Source organism: Tinamus guttatus, unplaced genomic scaffold, assembly GCF_059628265.1.
Source record: "Tinamus guttatus ecotype Peru unplaced genomic scaffold, ASM5962826v1 Tinamus_guttatus_pri_ptg000149l, whole genome shotgun sequence".
Lineage (NCBI taxonomy): Eukaryota > Metazoa > Chordata > Aves > Tinamiformes > Tinamidae > Tinamus > Tinamus guttatus.
In genome coordinates this window covers 946905-964471 of record NW_028288683.1, presented here as the reverse complement: position 1 = coordinate 964471, position 17567 = coordinate 946905, and the positions used below count along the sequence as shown (strand labels likewise).

Here is a 17567-nt window from a genome sequence, read left to right as displayed (position 1 = left end):
GAAAGTAAATTTCAGATTGTGCATCCACTGTACAGTTTCCATACTGCTGCTTGTGCCATAATGATTAGCTCCTTAGCCAATGCAGGTTACTGCATTCATCTATAGAAATAAGAAATTTACTGCATTCATCTTTAGAAATAAGAAATGGCAACCATGATGTTGTTTCGTTATATTAAATATAAAGGTCTTACAGATGTAATCAGTGAAGCACAAAGTATATACTTAAAAATAATATTCAATTATTACAATTTTGTGAATTGTTGGTCACTAACTTTTCATCTGAAATAGTTAGATGTAACCTTTGGTAAAGTCAAGATATTTTTTGCATATATTGATTTTCAAAGCTACTCAGAGTACAGAATACAACTATTGTGAGCAATCCAAATAGGGAAAATTTTGAAAATTCATGATATACAAATGATTGGGGGGCTACCTGTTATTAAACCCCCCTCAATCACTTTCAAGTAATATGACTTGCCTGATTTCTGTAATCAATTCAGATGGAGGATATAAAGAGAAGCTTATTGCAGGACTTACTGGAGCAGTTGATCTGCCCAGTTGTTCAGAAGATCTTCTATTTTTTAGTCTACAGCAATTCAGCAATTTCAGACACAACAGAATGGAGCAGACATTTGCTTCCTTTTAAGGTTTGCTCATAAGTTTGGCAGTGCTTTCACCTTTAGCACTACCAAAGAATAACCTCTGAAATGGTTTTGCTATGAAACCCTTAACACTACACAGTCATAAAGTCACAATAACTCAGTTCTTCATTAGGTAAAAAGTACAGAGAAGAAAAATGTGACCAGTGCAATGTGCTCATTTTGACAGAAGCTGCACAGCCCCTCCCCAAAAAACAAACAAAAAAGCCCAACCCACATTTGTTTGAAAAGTGTTATTTTTCACAGTGTTATCAAGTGTTACTTAAAACATTGAAAGCCATACATACTTCAAGATGATGGGAAAATTCTGCATTTTCAAAGAAAATGTGTATTTTCTAAAATTTCCCATTTTTATGTTTTATGGTAAGACTCTCAATGCCCTAAAAACACCAGAGTTTTGGCAGATGAAGAGAAACGGATGTGTAGGTTTTTGCTTATTAGAGTCTAAGGTGCATAGTCCATAGTTTTGATTTGCAGCCATGGTTATTTTCATGCTCAACATGTGTTACAACCATATTTGAAATACATGTGAACTTCTTACATGGGATGTGAATTTTCCTTTCAAAATAAAAGGCAGTTTGATTTTGCCAACTACAACACTTGCTGTGCTCTGTCAGTTCTGACCATATATAGCCAGAAGTATTTGCCTTCCTTATCTTTAGAAGGATTAGTCCTAAAATCCAAAGCAAATTTCTGCCTTTGGGGAATAAGTACTTCATTGTACAAGCTTCTTATTTAATTGAAGTTCTAGCCTTGTCAAGTTGCCACTTGTCAATTTGAGTTAAATCCAAAATTTACCACTTATAAGAATTAAAAACAACCCATTAGCAATACTTTCTACTTTGATTTTAATTCTAAGCAAAACCAAACGAGATGTACAGGAAATGTGAGCCTAAATAGCTATTTCTAAACAGTACATTTACAACATAATATATATGATGTATGCACTATTAAGATCTGACTTTGGAGGACTATCTTTACTCAGTGGTCTGAAAGGCAGATCAATCTCATGAGATATTTGGATTAAGTATTGTGCTTGCTGGTCTAACCCACAGAATTTATAATGTAATCTTGGTCTTCTGAACACAGTAGTACTGACCAGTTAAGCAATTTCTTGGGCATAAACCTGGAAGCTGGGCCTTGAAGAAATCCTCCCAAGGCTCTCTCTTCCTAAGACATACCTAAGATAAATGTGCATGCACAATTAAGGTTGTTTTCTTGATTAGTGTTACCTTGAGTTTGATAGCATTGAATTTAATCTACCATTTTATAGCAGAGTCAAACAGTATTTTGAGATCTTTCTAAAACCTTTTTTTTCTAAAACTTTTAATAATGCTAAGTATATTTCCTAAATGATCAGAACATTTGCTACCTTACAGAGCTAGGAGGATATTGAACAGTTGGGACTTCAGCAAAGATTTTGCTAAAAATTTAAAAGTAAGCTCCTTCCATTATTAGAACTGACCATTTTATCCATCTCTTTTTTCTTTATTTTAACAAGACATTATTCTAAAAGAAAATTGTTCATTTTATTTTCTTCCATCAATTGAAAGGAGATTGTTGAAAATTTGGGGGGAAATGTAAATACAGCATTGCAAATGGAATTTACTTACTCATGCCTTCTTCAACTTTTTCCAAGTAGATTCTTCCATAGATTGCATTGAGGGAAATGCAATCCTTACAAAAGCTAGAATGGGTTTATCACTCTCTAAATTTCCAAGGCATTTACTTTGCCTGAAAACTTGCAGTTGAATTACCTACCTTTGGTTCTATCAATCAAACACGTTTCTCTGTCAACAGGCTCTGTTGCCACACTAGCTGCTGCACAAGATCTCCAATTTGGGAGATAAAAATGCTTTTCTGCAGGTTAAAGTAGCAATTATTCCTTTTAGTTCTTATAGGCTAGGATATGCCATTAACTACTAACAATGGAGAAAATAGGATGCTGCATTTGGAGATTCTTTATCCATTAAATAGCAAAAAATCTGTTAAATACTTTTTTTTTAAAAAAAAGTGGTGTGTATTTTTTCAAGATAGGTACAAGTTGTATTATATTTTACTACAGTTGTATCTCTATTTTTATTAAATCCACAGTTCATTTAACAAAAATTATGACAAGCCAGGAAGCTGAAGTCTCCAAGACAGTAACACTATCACTACAGTGACCTTATGCCATTCAGCCTGATGAATGTCAGTCATCAACAGGCAATCATTTTCATCAGTTATTGCTAACATACTGGAATATGACAGGCAAACTGGTGCAAGAAAGTAAACAAAAAATAGCATAGGTTCATGTTATAGATTCTAGAGGAAAATTTATGTCACTTACAGCTGTTACTTATGTCATTAAATAGCAAAATACTATTTCAAGCTGTATTTTTTTTAATCCTACACTGACGACTGATACAAAACAAATGACGCACTAATGATGCTCCTCTTACTCTTACATAAACCAATGCTCAGTACACCCACTTCACTGTCCACAAAAATGAGACAAAGGCAAAGATGAACTAATAAGCTACATATCTCTGAATGGTTTCTCCAAAGGATGGCAAAAGTCAACACCAGTACCTAAACTGTTAAAAGATGCATTTTTAATTTCAAAGATTTTATTTTTCATATGAACCCCCACTAATAGAGTTGAAAATGACATATGATAAAGCTGCCTTCAAAGTTTTCTTTACAATTCCCAAACATAATGATATCTGAAACACAACGTATCAGCTTTTACCACAAAGCAAACAGTATTCTAGATTTCACTCCTAGACCAAGCTTAAGGGGACTCTTGGCTATTCCAACAGTAAATGCCTCCAGTAGAACAAAAATATTTATGTAAAAGAAAATAGAAGATGACAACTAAAAAGAAAAAAAAAAAGCTTACTCTGGTTTACACAAATAAGTTCAGATCTAAATCAGAACAGAGAAAAATGTCCTTGAAAGCACTGGGTAAACATTTTAAGTGTGAATAGCGTGTATACTGTGGACTTCTGTACTTCATTTCGGTCCACAAATTAAGCAAAATCTCTAAATGGTTTAAACATTACTGGCAAGTGTGAGGATTATGCCTTGGCAAACAGAAGAAAAAGACCTCTTGTTAATGACGATGAAGCATGTCTGATTCTGCAGCATGAATACATGGCTTTAATTTCTTCTGTTGGTTTGTTTCCAGGTAACGTCATCAAAACAAGCAGATGTAAAATTGAAGGCAGGCAGAAAACAAATCTGCTTTAGAAATCTGCGCTCCTCTATTTTTCCACGTACCTTGTTTTGTGGAATGAGATTACTCTGGCTGTGCTTAGCATAGCATGGCAATTGTGCTGAACACAAACCCTGACAATGGCATTACAGATGACCTCTGATGCTGCATTAATTAATGCTGATACATGCATAAGCTTCCCACCATGCCGGTCTATTTCTTCTTCTTATTCCCGCAGCCACCCACACATTCTTGCCTTGTTTGTTTTCTCAAGGATACTTGCTCTTCTGATAACAGTGAATCTGTGAGGAGTTTTATAGGAGTTTTATCGGAGCTTAGATGGGTATGGACCATTCGTTAATCTGCAATTAAAGAGCCATGCATATTCAACATATGAAGATTATTTTTTCCAAAACCAGGAAACATTGTGATAAAATTATTTTTTTCTTTGTAAATAGTATATAAAGTGAATTTGTGTAAGAAGTAAACTAATTTTGTAGAGATGTTGCTGTGAGACAGAACTTTCATTCCTGTGAGAACCCTCTGATGGGTAGAGAGGCATTTCCTACCTGGGACAAGTTAATATTTCCAGTGCAGCGCAGGACCACGTGGAGATGGCAGATCAGTGAAACCAGACTAGGACTTTTTTTTATGGTGCTCTGCCTGAAATGGACTGATTTGCTTAGTTTGCTGATTTTTGCATTCTGCTCTTTGCACACAAAGGATATTCCTTACACAAAGCAGAAGAATTTTATCTGGGGAACTGTACCATACAGTATATTTAAAGAGGAATCTATCCCGTGGGAATTAATAAAATTAAAGGAAGATTCAACTGACCGAGGAAATTCCCAAACTGATGACAACTAGAGGCTGTATAAAACCTCCTACCTTCAAAACTGTAATCAGACAAAATCATTTGTTCTAGTATTCATAACCCACAAAGTGAATGCTATGTTCTGTGCTGAAATCAGTAACATTAGTGTTATTAAATAACATTCTTAGGCTTGTTCAAAATGCTTTTAATGGAACTGGGCTTGAAAAAGGATTTCTGGTAAGAAGCACACTGTTTATGGATTCTTTTCATAGAAAAATAGGGCTTCCAAATATCTGCAAAAGTTTGTTTAACACAAGACATGCCAACTATATTCATGATATTCCTGATAAATGTTTGTTAAATGCCTTTTTCAAAAGCGCCATTAGGGAACATTTGCCAACTCCATGCACTGTTTAAATGAAGTTTAATTTGAATCTTCCTTGTTCTGCTTCATAATTTCTTGTCCTGTTTTACAACTTCTGGTCCTCATTCTACAAAAAGAGAAAATGGTGGACCCTTCTGTGCAGTAGCCTTTAGCATATCTGAATACATATCCTTAGTCTCCTTTGAGTACTCTGTTTTCTAGCTAGAGATGCCAAGTAGCTACTGCTTACTACAGCAAAAACACAGTGTAGCTTACAAAGCTTGAAGGAACGTGGCTGTCCTAGTTGTGCTGGGTACTAGGAGACCAGAGCACAACTCCTGAAAGCCAGGAGCAAGTTCAGAATCCTGAAAATGGTTAGCTGCAGCTTGATAATGAACCTCCACACGGCTAATCTGCAGTGACAGCAATTTGAGAAAGGAGAGACTTTCTATGCAACTGCCTAGAACAAGATGCTTCCTCTAGCTCATACCATTACTAAAGTTAGAGCATTTAATAGTTCACTGAGAAACACTATCAACCAGCAATTATGACTTTTTTAAAATAACAGATTAAATTATATCTCACTAAGGCACGGGAGGAGGAGGAATTCAAACTACCCTGCTGACCACTCAAATAGAAATATATTAATCTGATTTTACATTTCAAGTTGGAACCAGGAAAAATAACCTTGTTGCCAAATTTGAATATAAACATTAACAATTTTTACATAACTCTGCTAAAATTAATCTGAATAAAAAAAATGTTATGGAGTAACACTGAAATACTTCACACAGGAACTGAGCCACATACTTAACACAGAAGTTAAATTTATAGGGGCTTTCAAGTTGTACTGCAAAGTAACTGTCATGTGATCATAATCATACATAAGACATGAACAAATATGTGCTACCAAGTTTTATTTTCTAAGCACAGTATTTTTGTGAATATAGATTTGGGACCCTGTGGGTGGAGGAGATTTGCATGGTTGTGGATCCATTAGTTATCCTGTCATTATTTAAAATGATCTTTTTATTTTCTATTGAATGCTATATAACCCATATACCTCTCCCTATAGTTAGAAATATTTATATAAAGAATGCAAGAAAACTCGGCAGATTTAAAGTTTTGTAAAGAAGTTGTAATCAGGCACCATACTGTGTGAAGTTCAGCCTGATTTTGGATGGCCACGGACAGCTTCACCCTTTGAGTTACTTGGGTTTATTTTGCTTTGAGCTGCCTTTACTACAGTAGTGGGGGGGAAAAGGTTTTGAAAGAATTTTCATGTTTGTTAAATCTTATCTGTAGAGGTGAAATTTTGAATTTGGATCAACCCAAATTGCTGACAAATTTGAAGATATGAACTGATTCTCTGAATTGGTCAAAGAATCCACGGGTTTATATCATGTGTTTGTCCTTGTGCACCTGCATATGTGTATGTGTGTTAGTTAACTACTGACAATTTAAAGGCAGTTTGTGACATCTGAAAATTTGTCTGTTTCAAAAAGTTCGAAAAAATACTTGAAAAAAAAATTCCCTTGCAAGTAGAACTGGAAAGATAAGATAGTGTAATACTGAAAGCCTGCATTTGCTGGCAGATCTGCAGTGGAAATCAATGGGATTACAACATGAGTGTAATTAGCATTCCTGCAAACCAGGCTGACAATGAGAATGTTCATTTCCCTCTGCAGAGAAGAAGAATATGTGCCTTTCAAATGGCAAATCTCATTTTGCAGCCTAAATACACTCTTTCTATCTTTGCGTTTTGTTTTTGTTCTCCTGAGAGCAACAGTTCCTAAGAAATGACAATATCACTAGTTACAAGCTGTATTCATTGAAATTGTTTAAAAAATACTAGTGGCACTAATACAAATTCTGCATTGGATGGAATACATGTCCTTTGGAAGGAATTAAATATGTGAGACTATACGATATAATGCTGAAGTGATATGCTAAAAATGAGCTATAACCACAGTAGAGCACATGATCAATCGCATGTAAACAATTGTTATTAAATCCTGCTAACTGCAGCTCACAGCCTCTAACCTGTTTCCATTTTCTTCTCTAAGATGCCTGACTTACTAATAACTGTAAATTCAGATATCAGAATTTAGATCCTGTTTCTGCAAGCCATTTCATGTATAATCTTATATCCTTATAAAGCAGCTTTCAGAATCAGAGCTTGAAGTCATGATAAAATAAAGAATTAATTTAAAGGGCATAGACTTTTATTAGGGTGGAAGAGATTTAGAACAACTAGTGTTTGAACATGTGCAGTAAAAGAAATCTTTCATTACTAAAGCTGCGCAGGAAAATGAAACATTGCATCAGTGACTCCATGAAGTGTTTTAAACATAAGTCAAACATGCATCTATAGTGATTTTCTATCCCATTATTTTTATCAACATCTCTTTGCACCATAAAAAGGAGACTATTCCACAATATTCATGTTAAGAAATAGCTAACCAAACAATGCTAAAATAATGGATAAGATTTATCCCATCTAACTTCAACCAATTGGATCTCCATTCTAAACTAGTTGTTTAGGCTCTTTCTGTTACCTGTGAAAAGAACTGTTCATCTCTAAATCTTGATTTCCATTATTTGACCTCTGAAGTAAGTGTTTGAATTAGATGTGATCCATCTTTTCTGTTTCAGCTGAGCAAGGAGTGAGCCTAGACCATTATCTTCAACTTAGTGCCTAACTTTAAGAGGCTGAAGTTAGTTATGTGAAATGATTTACACAAGTCTTAAAACACTGAAAAGAGATCACATCTTAAATACATGACATTTTCCTGCAAAGGCATTTAATAGATGGTTAGAGGGACTTAATGGAAAAGTGTATTTTAAAAACAGTTGCCAAAGAAGAGATTAATATTACCGCAATAAAATAATTTGCCAGATTTTTGATTTTCTGTTGAAAAAGACAATAATTAAAAAGTGGTATGTGTCAGTTGGTAGCCGCAATTACTATATAATTGAATGTTTAAATACACACACCAAACCTCAGAAAGCTATTTGCATAGAAATATTAAGTGACTCCTTGCTCTGTCTATAATATATCTAAAGTTGTAACTGCAGATCCTTTTCAGATCTGGTAAATCCTGCGAAGTCAAATAAACAGAGTGGACACCAACGTGTGTTGAAATAATCTGACACAGTTCTGTTGACTTTCCAGTAATACTGAATTATAGGGCTGAGAATTTGACACAAATTAGCACACTTTATCCAGTAATACACCGAACTACATGAAATAATATTAATAAATATTTTGCTTATTGATTTAGCACTTTTTCTGTCTTTAAGTCATTCATAAGCAGAATACTTCGAACAACTGCTTGTTCATATTTTTTCTGTTAAAGTACAAACACATTTCAGTCTCAGTTAGTCACAATCTGTTAGATTAATGCCTGGCAAACAAAAATTTTGTTTTGTTTGCTAGGTTAGCCTGTATTTTTGCTGTTAACTGCATGCATAATTGGAATATTTAAGAAACCTGAATTTTCAATTCTTCATTACATCTAATGTAGCAATTACATGTTCATTTTCAGGAGAAAGTAGAGTGTGACTGTTGAAGAGATTTATTTTCCAGAGACCTTGTTTTTTTGCATGTATTTGCAGATGATACATGTAAATGGGTGCTGATACACAGAAGAAGAGGTAAAATCTTAAGTTACTGGAAACAAATTATATTTGCTTTTCTTTTTAGAAACAGTTTACTTTGGTCAAAGTAAACATACTATTTGGAGGTATTAACTATACTCCTGTTCTGAAGGTCTGAGGAGTCACACAACCCAGCTGTCCGTAACATAGATACATTAGGCATATTCCTACAAATACAATTTTTGAATGAACTGGCTTCTTTTTTTGCATGTTTACTTTCTTTTTTGCTTAGTCGAGGTCATTCTTGATGCCATTTCATCTTCTCTCAGGGTCATGAGAGCTTATTTTGTTTTTCCTCACTGATCACATCTTTTAACTAACTCATCACTTTTAAGTACAAGAAAAGCCTAAGCTCTTTACAGTTCCTCTTACATAAAGACAGATTTTTTTTTTTAGTTAGAATGAATTCTAAGTAATGCAAGAACTGTGTACAAAACACTAACTTTTTAAACATAAGAACTCTCCAAAACTATCAAAACAAACAAACAAACAAAACTACACATTGTTTCCCCAAAAGAATGATGAATACTACAACATCAACATTAGCTATCAATTTGGTGTTTCTAGTCAGATATTTATCCATATCTGAAAATCTCTAGCTCAAGTGGTGCTTTAGATTCAACCTTCGTTGTATGGATTGGACTTTGAGGGTTGTGATGAGTACAGACACCAGTACAGGCTGGGGACTGACCTTCTGGAGAGCAGCTCTGCGGAGAAAGACCTGGGTGTCATGGTGGACGACAAGTTGACCATGAGGCAGCAGTGTGCCCTTGTGGCCAAGAAGGCCAATGGAATCCTGGGGTGCATTAAGAAGAGCGTCTCCAGCAGGTCGAGGGAGGTGATCCTGCCCCTCTGCTCAGCCCTAGTGAGGCCACATCTGGAGTATTGTGTCCAGTTCTGGCCTCCACAGTACAAGAGGGATGTGGAGCTGCTGTAGAGAGTCCAGCTCAGGGCTACAAGGATGATCAGGGGCCTGGAACATCTGCCCTATGAGGAGAGGCTGAGGGAGCTGGGCCTGTTCAGCCTGGAGAAGAGAAGGCTGAGAGGGGATCTAATCAGTGTCTATAAGCACCTCAAGGGAGGGAGTGCAGAGGACGGTGATGGTCTCTTTTCAGTGGTGGCCACTGATAGGACTAGAGGAAATGGCCGGAAACTGAAGCACCAAAATTTCCACAGGAACTTAAGGAAAAATTTCTTAACAGTGAGGGTGACAGAGCACTGGAACAGGCTGCCCAGAGAAGTTGTGGAGTCTCCTTCTCTGGAGATCTTCAAAACCCTCTTGGATGCAGTCCTGTGCCATGTGCTCTAGGTGAGCCTGCGTATGCAGGGGGGTTGGACTAGATGATCTCTAGAGGTCCCTTCCGACCCTAAGCATTCTATGAGTCTATGATTCTGTGATTCTATAGCATATAGATGCAGCTGCAGGTCACAAGCTCAACTTCACACCTTTTATCTGTTGCTATTTTAATTATTCTGCAGCTCCTCAAATTATTCACTCTACATAGCTCAAGCTCAAGGTGTTTCTTTTTTTCTTTTTTTTTTTTTTTACACAATCCAGTGGTTTGATTTCAGTGACATTGAGTGATGTGGTTGTAGTAATTCCTGTTAATTTTTTTGAAAACTAATCCCCATGGGCAAGATCAAATCAATATATGTGTTTCCTCTCAAGCAATTTAAAATTAATCACTACTTCCTCTGAGATACAGAACAAACCATGTGTCTTCTTCTAGTTCATCACAAGGTGAAATAAAAGCACAGAAATTAGTGTACAAAACCTTATTTTATTTAACTGAAGACTACTATAAAAGCCAACTCCAGTGTACCATGTCAGATATAGGCAGACTGCAAATAAAAATGTAAAGTCACAGGACTTCTAACTTCTGTGAGACTCTTAATTAGACAATGGAATAGGACATTTGCTCGGCCATAGTGTTTGTAGAGTCATTGTGTTCTGAATTCTGATTAATAGCACACAAAGCATTTATCTCCACAAATCTGCTTCAGAGAATAAAAACAAAACTAAATGTGTTTTCATGACCTACAAACACCTGAATAATTATTGCTATTATTTCAGAAATGTGATTTAAAATATGTTTGTAGATAGTGTGGTACTTGGCACCAAGGTGAAGAATATGATTAATCTCATTTCATGTTTCTACTTAAAACAGTGTATGTCAAAAGAAACATCTTTACCAATTTGCATCGGCTGCAACTAATAAGCACACAGACATTTCCAGACAAGCAATCTTTTCAAATGATGTTATGTTAAGCTTTAAATCTCTAGGAGCTGACATGAAAATTAAGTGATTAGTTATGTTTCATGCAACGGAAGACAGCTTTTCAGACAGTAATGGGAAGAACTGCTACCGATTTGTTGATATGCCTCAACAGATTAAATGTTTCTGTGATATAGGATCTCAACAAACAGCAACACATTATTCAGTTATATTGGTCAACACGCTTCATATGTGCAAGCAATGTCTTTCTGAACTAATCAAATTTAAAGAAATTGAATATGTTCTACTTCTCAATAGTGCTATTATTATTATTATTATCATGTGCTCCCATTACCAATTACTCCCTTCATAACGTTATAGTTAAGTTATAAACACAAAAGAAAATACTTCTTTGCACAGTGGGTAGTAAGCCTCTGAAGCCTCTTGCCCTGCCACAAGAAGTTTTGCATGTATATTCAACAAGTTCAGAAATGGATTAGACAAACTGACACGCAATAGCTACACAGATTATACTCAATAGAACAGTTAAGTGTGTATCCTCCAATATTCTTAACAGGAAAACTCTGAATCTGGAACAGATTCAAAAAGAATAAATGGAAGAAAGTGGCCAAGAGAGCACATGCTCTCCTTAAATTGCATTTGTTACTGTCACTGTCAAGAGCCAAGATTGCAGCCCAGACAGACTGTTGAACCATCTGACCCAATATGATGTTTTTTATGTTCTTATGAAATTAGCAATAAAATGCTAGTGAAATCTAGTTAGAAATCCATTATGTTATTCATGTTAATAGCCTATTTAAAAATGACTCCCCAAGAAAACATACTGCATACATAATGAATAAGAACAGCAGTTCAATTAGGAATAGAAACTAGACTTGAGAAACATCAGAAGGCATCTCCTCTTAATAAAGTTTATGGTTCTATATCATTATAGTTATATCTTTACTCAGCATTCTGCAGGAAATCTATTTATCCAGTAGTTTAATATTAGATGGAAATGATGTCTGCTACAAGATTGTCAAGAAAAACATAGTATTTTTAAGCTGACAAACTAACAAGCAATACTCCCTGTCCTGAAAATTCTCTAAAACAAGCACTGTCAATAAAGCCACTAGAAAGCTGTCACTTTGCTACTGCAGCTGTTTAGAGCAGGACATAGCACACAACATCACCCTGTCACCAAAATCCAAACCTCTTAACATTTTCCTGTGTCTTTCAATTAAAAAAAAAAAAAGTCGAGACATTAAAAAGTTTTAGATTGACCTAGCAACTTTCAATTATGGCTATGTAAAGCCATTTATTCACAAAATGATATAAAGGCAAAGAAGAAGTTACCTATTCTTCTATATTAAATTCCTATAGGAAGTTAACTATGCTTCTCCATGTGAAATTTTGCATGAATTGAAAACTTTTGGATAAATAAATATGTGCCATGGAATTTCAATGTTGGCAGCACTGAATGATGCTGATCTGCTACCTAAAACTTAACAGGACTGAAAAACAACTGAAACTTCTGTGCTTCTCAACTTTTTGTCTTGAACAAGAGCACCCAATCTCAGTGATACGGTGATACAATACCCACTGCAAGTGTGTTCTCGGTGATGCAAAACCCGCTGCAAGATGTAATGGATGCGCTTAAATGCAGTATCTCTTCTGCCAGCACGCATACTTGACAAAATCAAGAAGAATAAGCTGAGGCTAGAGAATAGAGCAGCTTGAGAGCATAGAGCATTAAGGGTATCAGGAGATCTAAGTATAGGAGAAGAGAAATTATAACAACAAACAACAAATTATAACAACATATTACAACATTATAACAACACTATAAAAATTATAACAACAACAACAAAACACTAATAATATCTAAGACCACAACCTGGTTTTCCCTAGGCCCCGTATGTAGGACACGTGCAGTAACCTGTCAGTTTCCCTCTAAGGAAGTACCCTTTTGCACTATCTCCACTTACATTTTCGTAGATCATAGAATCATAGAATCATAGAATGCTTAAGGTTGGAAGGGACCTCTAGAGGTCATCTAGTCCAGCCCCCCTGCACACTTAGAGCACGTGGCACAGGACTGCATCCAAGAGGGTTTTGAAGATCTCCAGAGAAGGAGACTCCACAACTTCTCTGGGCAGCCTGTTCCAGTGCTCTGTCACCCTCACTGTTAAGAAATTTTTCCTTAAGTTCCTGTGGAAATTTTGGTGCTTCAGTTTCCAGCCATTTCCTCTAGTCCTATCAGTGGCCACCACTGAAAAGAGACCAGCACCATCCTCTGCACTCCCTCCCTTGATGTACTTATAGACACTGATTAGATCCCCTCTCAGCCTTCTCTTCTCCAGGCTGAACAGGCCCAGCTCCCTCAGCCTCTCCTCATAGGGCAGATGTTCCAGGCCCCTGATCATCCTTGTGGCCCTGCGCTGGACTCTCTCCAGCAGCTCCACATCCCTCTTGTACTGTGGAGGCCAGAACTGGACACAATACTCCAGATGTGGCCTCACCAGGGCTGAGTAGAGGGGCAGGATCACCTCCCTCGACCTGCTGGAGACGCTCTTCTTAATGCACCCCAGGATTCCATTGGCCTTCTTGGCCACAAGGGCACACTGCTGCCTCATGGTCAACTTATCATCCACCAGGACACCCAGGTCCCTCTCTGCAGAGCTGCTCTCCAGAAGGTCAGTCCCCAGCCTGTACTGGCGTCTGGGGTTATTCCTCCCCAGGTGCAGAACCTTGCACTTGGCCTTGTTGAATTTCATGAGGTTTTTCACCACCCAGTTGTCCAGTCTGTCCAGGTCCCTCTGGATGGCAGCGCAGCCCTCTGGGGTATCGGCTACTCCTCCCAGTTTGGTGTCATCAGCAAACTTGCTGAGGGAGCACTCTGTGCCTTCATCCAGGTCATTGATGAATAAATTGAACAGGACTGGACCAAGGACTGACCCCTGGGGGACCCCGCTACAGGCCTCAAACTAAACTCTGCGCTGCTGATCACCACGCAATGGGAAGCATGGGAAGATGGATAGATGGAAAGCACAGTAAGAAGTAGAGGAGGAAAAGGTTTCAGTAAGCACAGTAAGAACTGTAAGCAATTTCCTCTAAGTTTTACTGCTATCCAGAAGACAACTGATATGTTTTAGAAACCTCGCAGAAAAAGTTAGAATAATATTTGACCCTGTGGGATGAGGATACACATCTGCTTACGAAGTCAGCAGAATACTTAAAAATAAATTTTTGCTTTTCTCAAACTGATGCAATGAGAATTACAATATGGTTACTCTTTATGCTGTGCTTAATTCGAAATTTCAAAACATGGATGTGTAAAAATGCATTGCATAAAAACAGGAACAGACTAATTAGGAAAGTAAGAATTCAGTAACATGAGCATAAACTGGGACAGAGATATAACCAGAATAACAATAGATACAATATTATAAACTACACACTGAAACTTACATCCAGTGAAGGCATGTAATATTACTATCAATATAGAGATTTGCCAGGAAGTGTCTGAAAATGAAAACTACATTTGTGGGTAAACTCGACTAATTTTATTTCCTTAGCAAACAGCTTTGGTGGATCAAGAATAGATCACCATTTTTAGAGTTAGAGTTTTACTTTTTTTTTTTTTTGTAAAAAAAAATTCTAAGCAACTGCAAAAGCTCGAAAAAAGTTTAAATAGTATTTATCTTTAATATTGGAAAATGATCACCGACATAAATTAAAAGGGCTTGAACTGAGAGCAATTCCACCATATTTGCTCTGCAAGGTAATAACCCTTTATGATAGCTCTAAATTCTGAAAGTTTTAGTTATACTTCTCAAGGCAAACTTACTTACCTCATTCTGAGTGTCAGTTTACATACAGCACATCAGAAAGACATGAAGCCTTTTTTCTGTATTGTGCTGCTGTAGAATTTTTCATATCTGTTCAACTCCTCATTTATTTTCAAGCAGTAACAGCCTTGCCTAAATAACACTGTGGCTGCTGATCTGCCAAGCTGCAGGGGTTCACCTACCCAGAGCAGCTTTTAGGCTGAAGGCCACTGTCCATGTAGCAGCCTGCAGCCGCCCGAGTATGCCATTTCCCTCAGATCTGACAGGCAAGGAGTGACTGCCTTTCCAATGCTGAACCCAGAAAGGCTAAAAAGCAGACTAAGTTGTGATGAACTACATGCTGCTTTATTTTTTATTTATATATATGTATAAAATCAACGACTAGATGCTGGAGTTTTGGGTTTTTTTTTAAGCCCTCAGATTATCTAATGGAAGGCAACAAATGAGCATGGCAGTGGTCAGGGACGAAAATGGGTGTAAACTACTAGCATCTCATTGCTGGACTCTCCATCTGTCCAAAGCAGCAGGAGTTGTGAATTTTGCCTCAGCAGGCAGTTGATCACTGAACATATTGTATTTCCTTCCCCTTCTGAAAACTGCAGATGGCCGGGCAGAGTTTGGAGATTTTAGTTCATTTAGGGCTTAAGGAACCATGTTTTGTTCCATTTTCTTTTTAGTTAACAGGGATTTCCACCCTTCTCAGCTTGGCTTGAATTTTGAGTTCAAATGAATCTCCAGAATGTGAATCAACTTTCAAGCTTCCATGTTATGCAAGGTTTACACCCTACCCACCTGGAATTTTACCCTTTTCTCCATTGTTCACTATAGCAAACACCATGGTAGTTTCATTACGAGAAGTATATACGATCCTAGTGATGTTTTTTCTTTTTCATCATTTCTGTGTCCACCGAAGCGTAGCAACACACTAGATTTAGCTGACTCAGATGACAAATCCTCTGTGACGAGGGTTTCATGTTATGAAATAAATTATCTATAAACACTAAATCTTTAAAGATATATTCTAATTGGACTTAGCTAATGGGAACTTTGTGGAGCTACTGCAGCTGTAAATTGTTCTTTTCATATATTTACAATCATTAGTACTTTCACTCAAGATGCTTTTCCATATTTCTAAAGTTTTTTTTTTTTGTCATAATTATCAGGTTTTTTTTTTCAGCTTGCTTCTGGCTATAGTCTGACTTTTATCTCTTTTTATAGTACCAATTCTTTATCTGCAAATTATTCGTCATTTCTACAAGAAGGAATTGAAACAGAACATGAATTATTGACCATACCAAGCTCTTACAAGCTATAGAGGCTACTTAAAAAAAAAAAAAAAGGTGCATGATTCATTTTCTTTATTTTTTGGCTTAGAAATGTTAAAATATGCATTGGTTTTGCCACACACACAAAAAGAGCCCTTTACACAGGAAGATATTTTTCTAATGTAAGTTTTTTTTAAGTCACGTGGCACATCACATGAAAACCTAGGGTCATCTTATTTCCTCAGTCTGAAGAAATAAAAAGGGGGAAGGCAGGTAGGGGAAAGAAAAACCTACCCCAGCACAATCATCCTTTCTCACTACAGAAGGTATTTAAGTGAGATCATGAATTGAGAATGATACAAAGCTCGAGAGAGACAGATCAGTAGTGCCAATAAGAGAAAAAGTTTAGTAGTGAAAAAAGAAACCATGGAAAAGACATCTCCTCAACAAAGCAGTTCAAGCTAAAAATGAGAAGCTACAAAGTCTAGTTAAAGATGCTAGAAAATGGGTTTGGTTTCATAATGGAGATATTGACACAACCCAAAAGCTGTGCTAGGAGACTCATGTAGCAAGGAGATGATTAAACGCATAAAATATGTCTGTTGGTCCCAGGAGGTTGTGTGAAGATTGTACAAGGTTTACATCAGAGGATACAATGAAAAGTGTACCCTGTGCTGCCTTAAAATACCGAGAAATCAACTTTCAGTGTGAGACATTTCCATGTAGTACAATGGCACCGAGATGAAAACACACCCAAAGGCATAGCACTGAAGATTTTGTTTCAACATCAAATACTGAGAACTCAGTCTCATTTTCCTGTTGGGCTGAAGGGAAAAGCTACAACTCTGATCTACCTGCTGAGCCTAATTTTGCACACCCTAGTGTCTTAAACAGGGTGCCTGGGCAAAAAGGGTATGTAGGAGCCTGTGTGTGCTTTGTGAAGAACTAACAAATATCAATGAGAATATTTAAGCTATATTTAACTGTGGAGCAACTGAACTTCAGAGATTTGGAGGTGCCCTTAGAACATGACTTTTTCTCAGCAGGTTCTCACAGGTTACTGGTCTGGGACAGCCCATCATATAGGCTTTTATAAAGTCTGAAAATCCCAGAGATCCCAGGTTCCTGGTGATGCTCTGCACTGGAGTTGCCTTCTTGAGATTTCCTGGTTCCCAGGTTTGTAATTCACATGTGTTTCAGGACTTCATTTTCACAGTAGCTCACTGGAAGCTTTAAGACAAAACATACTGCAAATTTTAAGTGCTTAAAAAGTCCCACACTTTGAAAACATTGTTCTCTAGTAGGCATTCAGGAAACCAGATATGGTTAAATGAAAGTCTTGTTTAACAGTTAACCTGACATTTTCACTAGCTGAATTCACCAGAAATCTTGTTATAAACTCTAATTATTAATTCAGTAAAATATGTTCTTATTTTTATCTTTTGCAAACACAGGCTTTATAAAATAAATTTTAGCCAGACACAGTTTTAATTGCTTGTAATTTTGACATTAACACAAGACAGCTGAAGAACACCTATTAAT

General features: G+C 36.7%; 1 protein-coding gene across 1 annotated transcript in view; it reads right to left on the bottom strand.

The window, feature by feature from the left end:
- The window catches only part of EDIL3 (EGF like and discoidin domains 3), a 224305-nt gene that overhangs the window by 70639 nt on the left and 136099 nt on the right, over positions 1–17567 (bottom strand). The window lies entirely within an intron of this gene.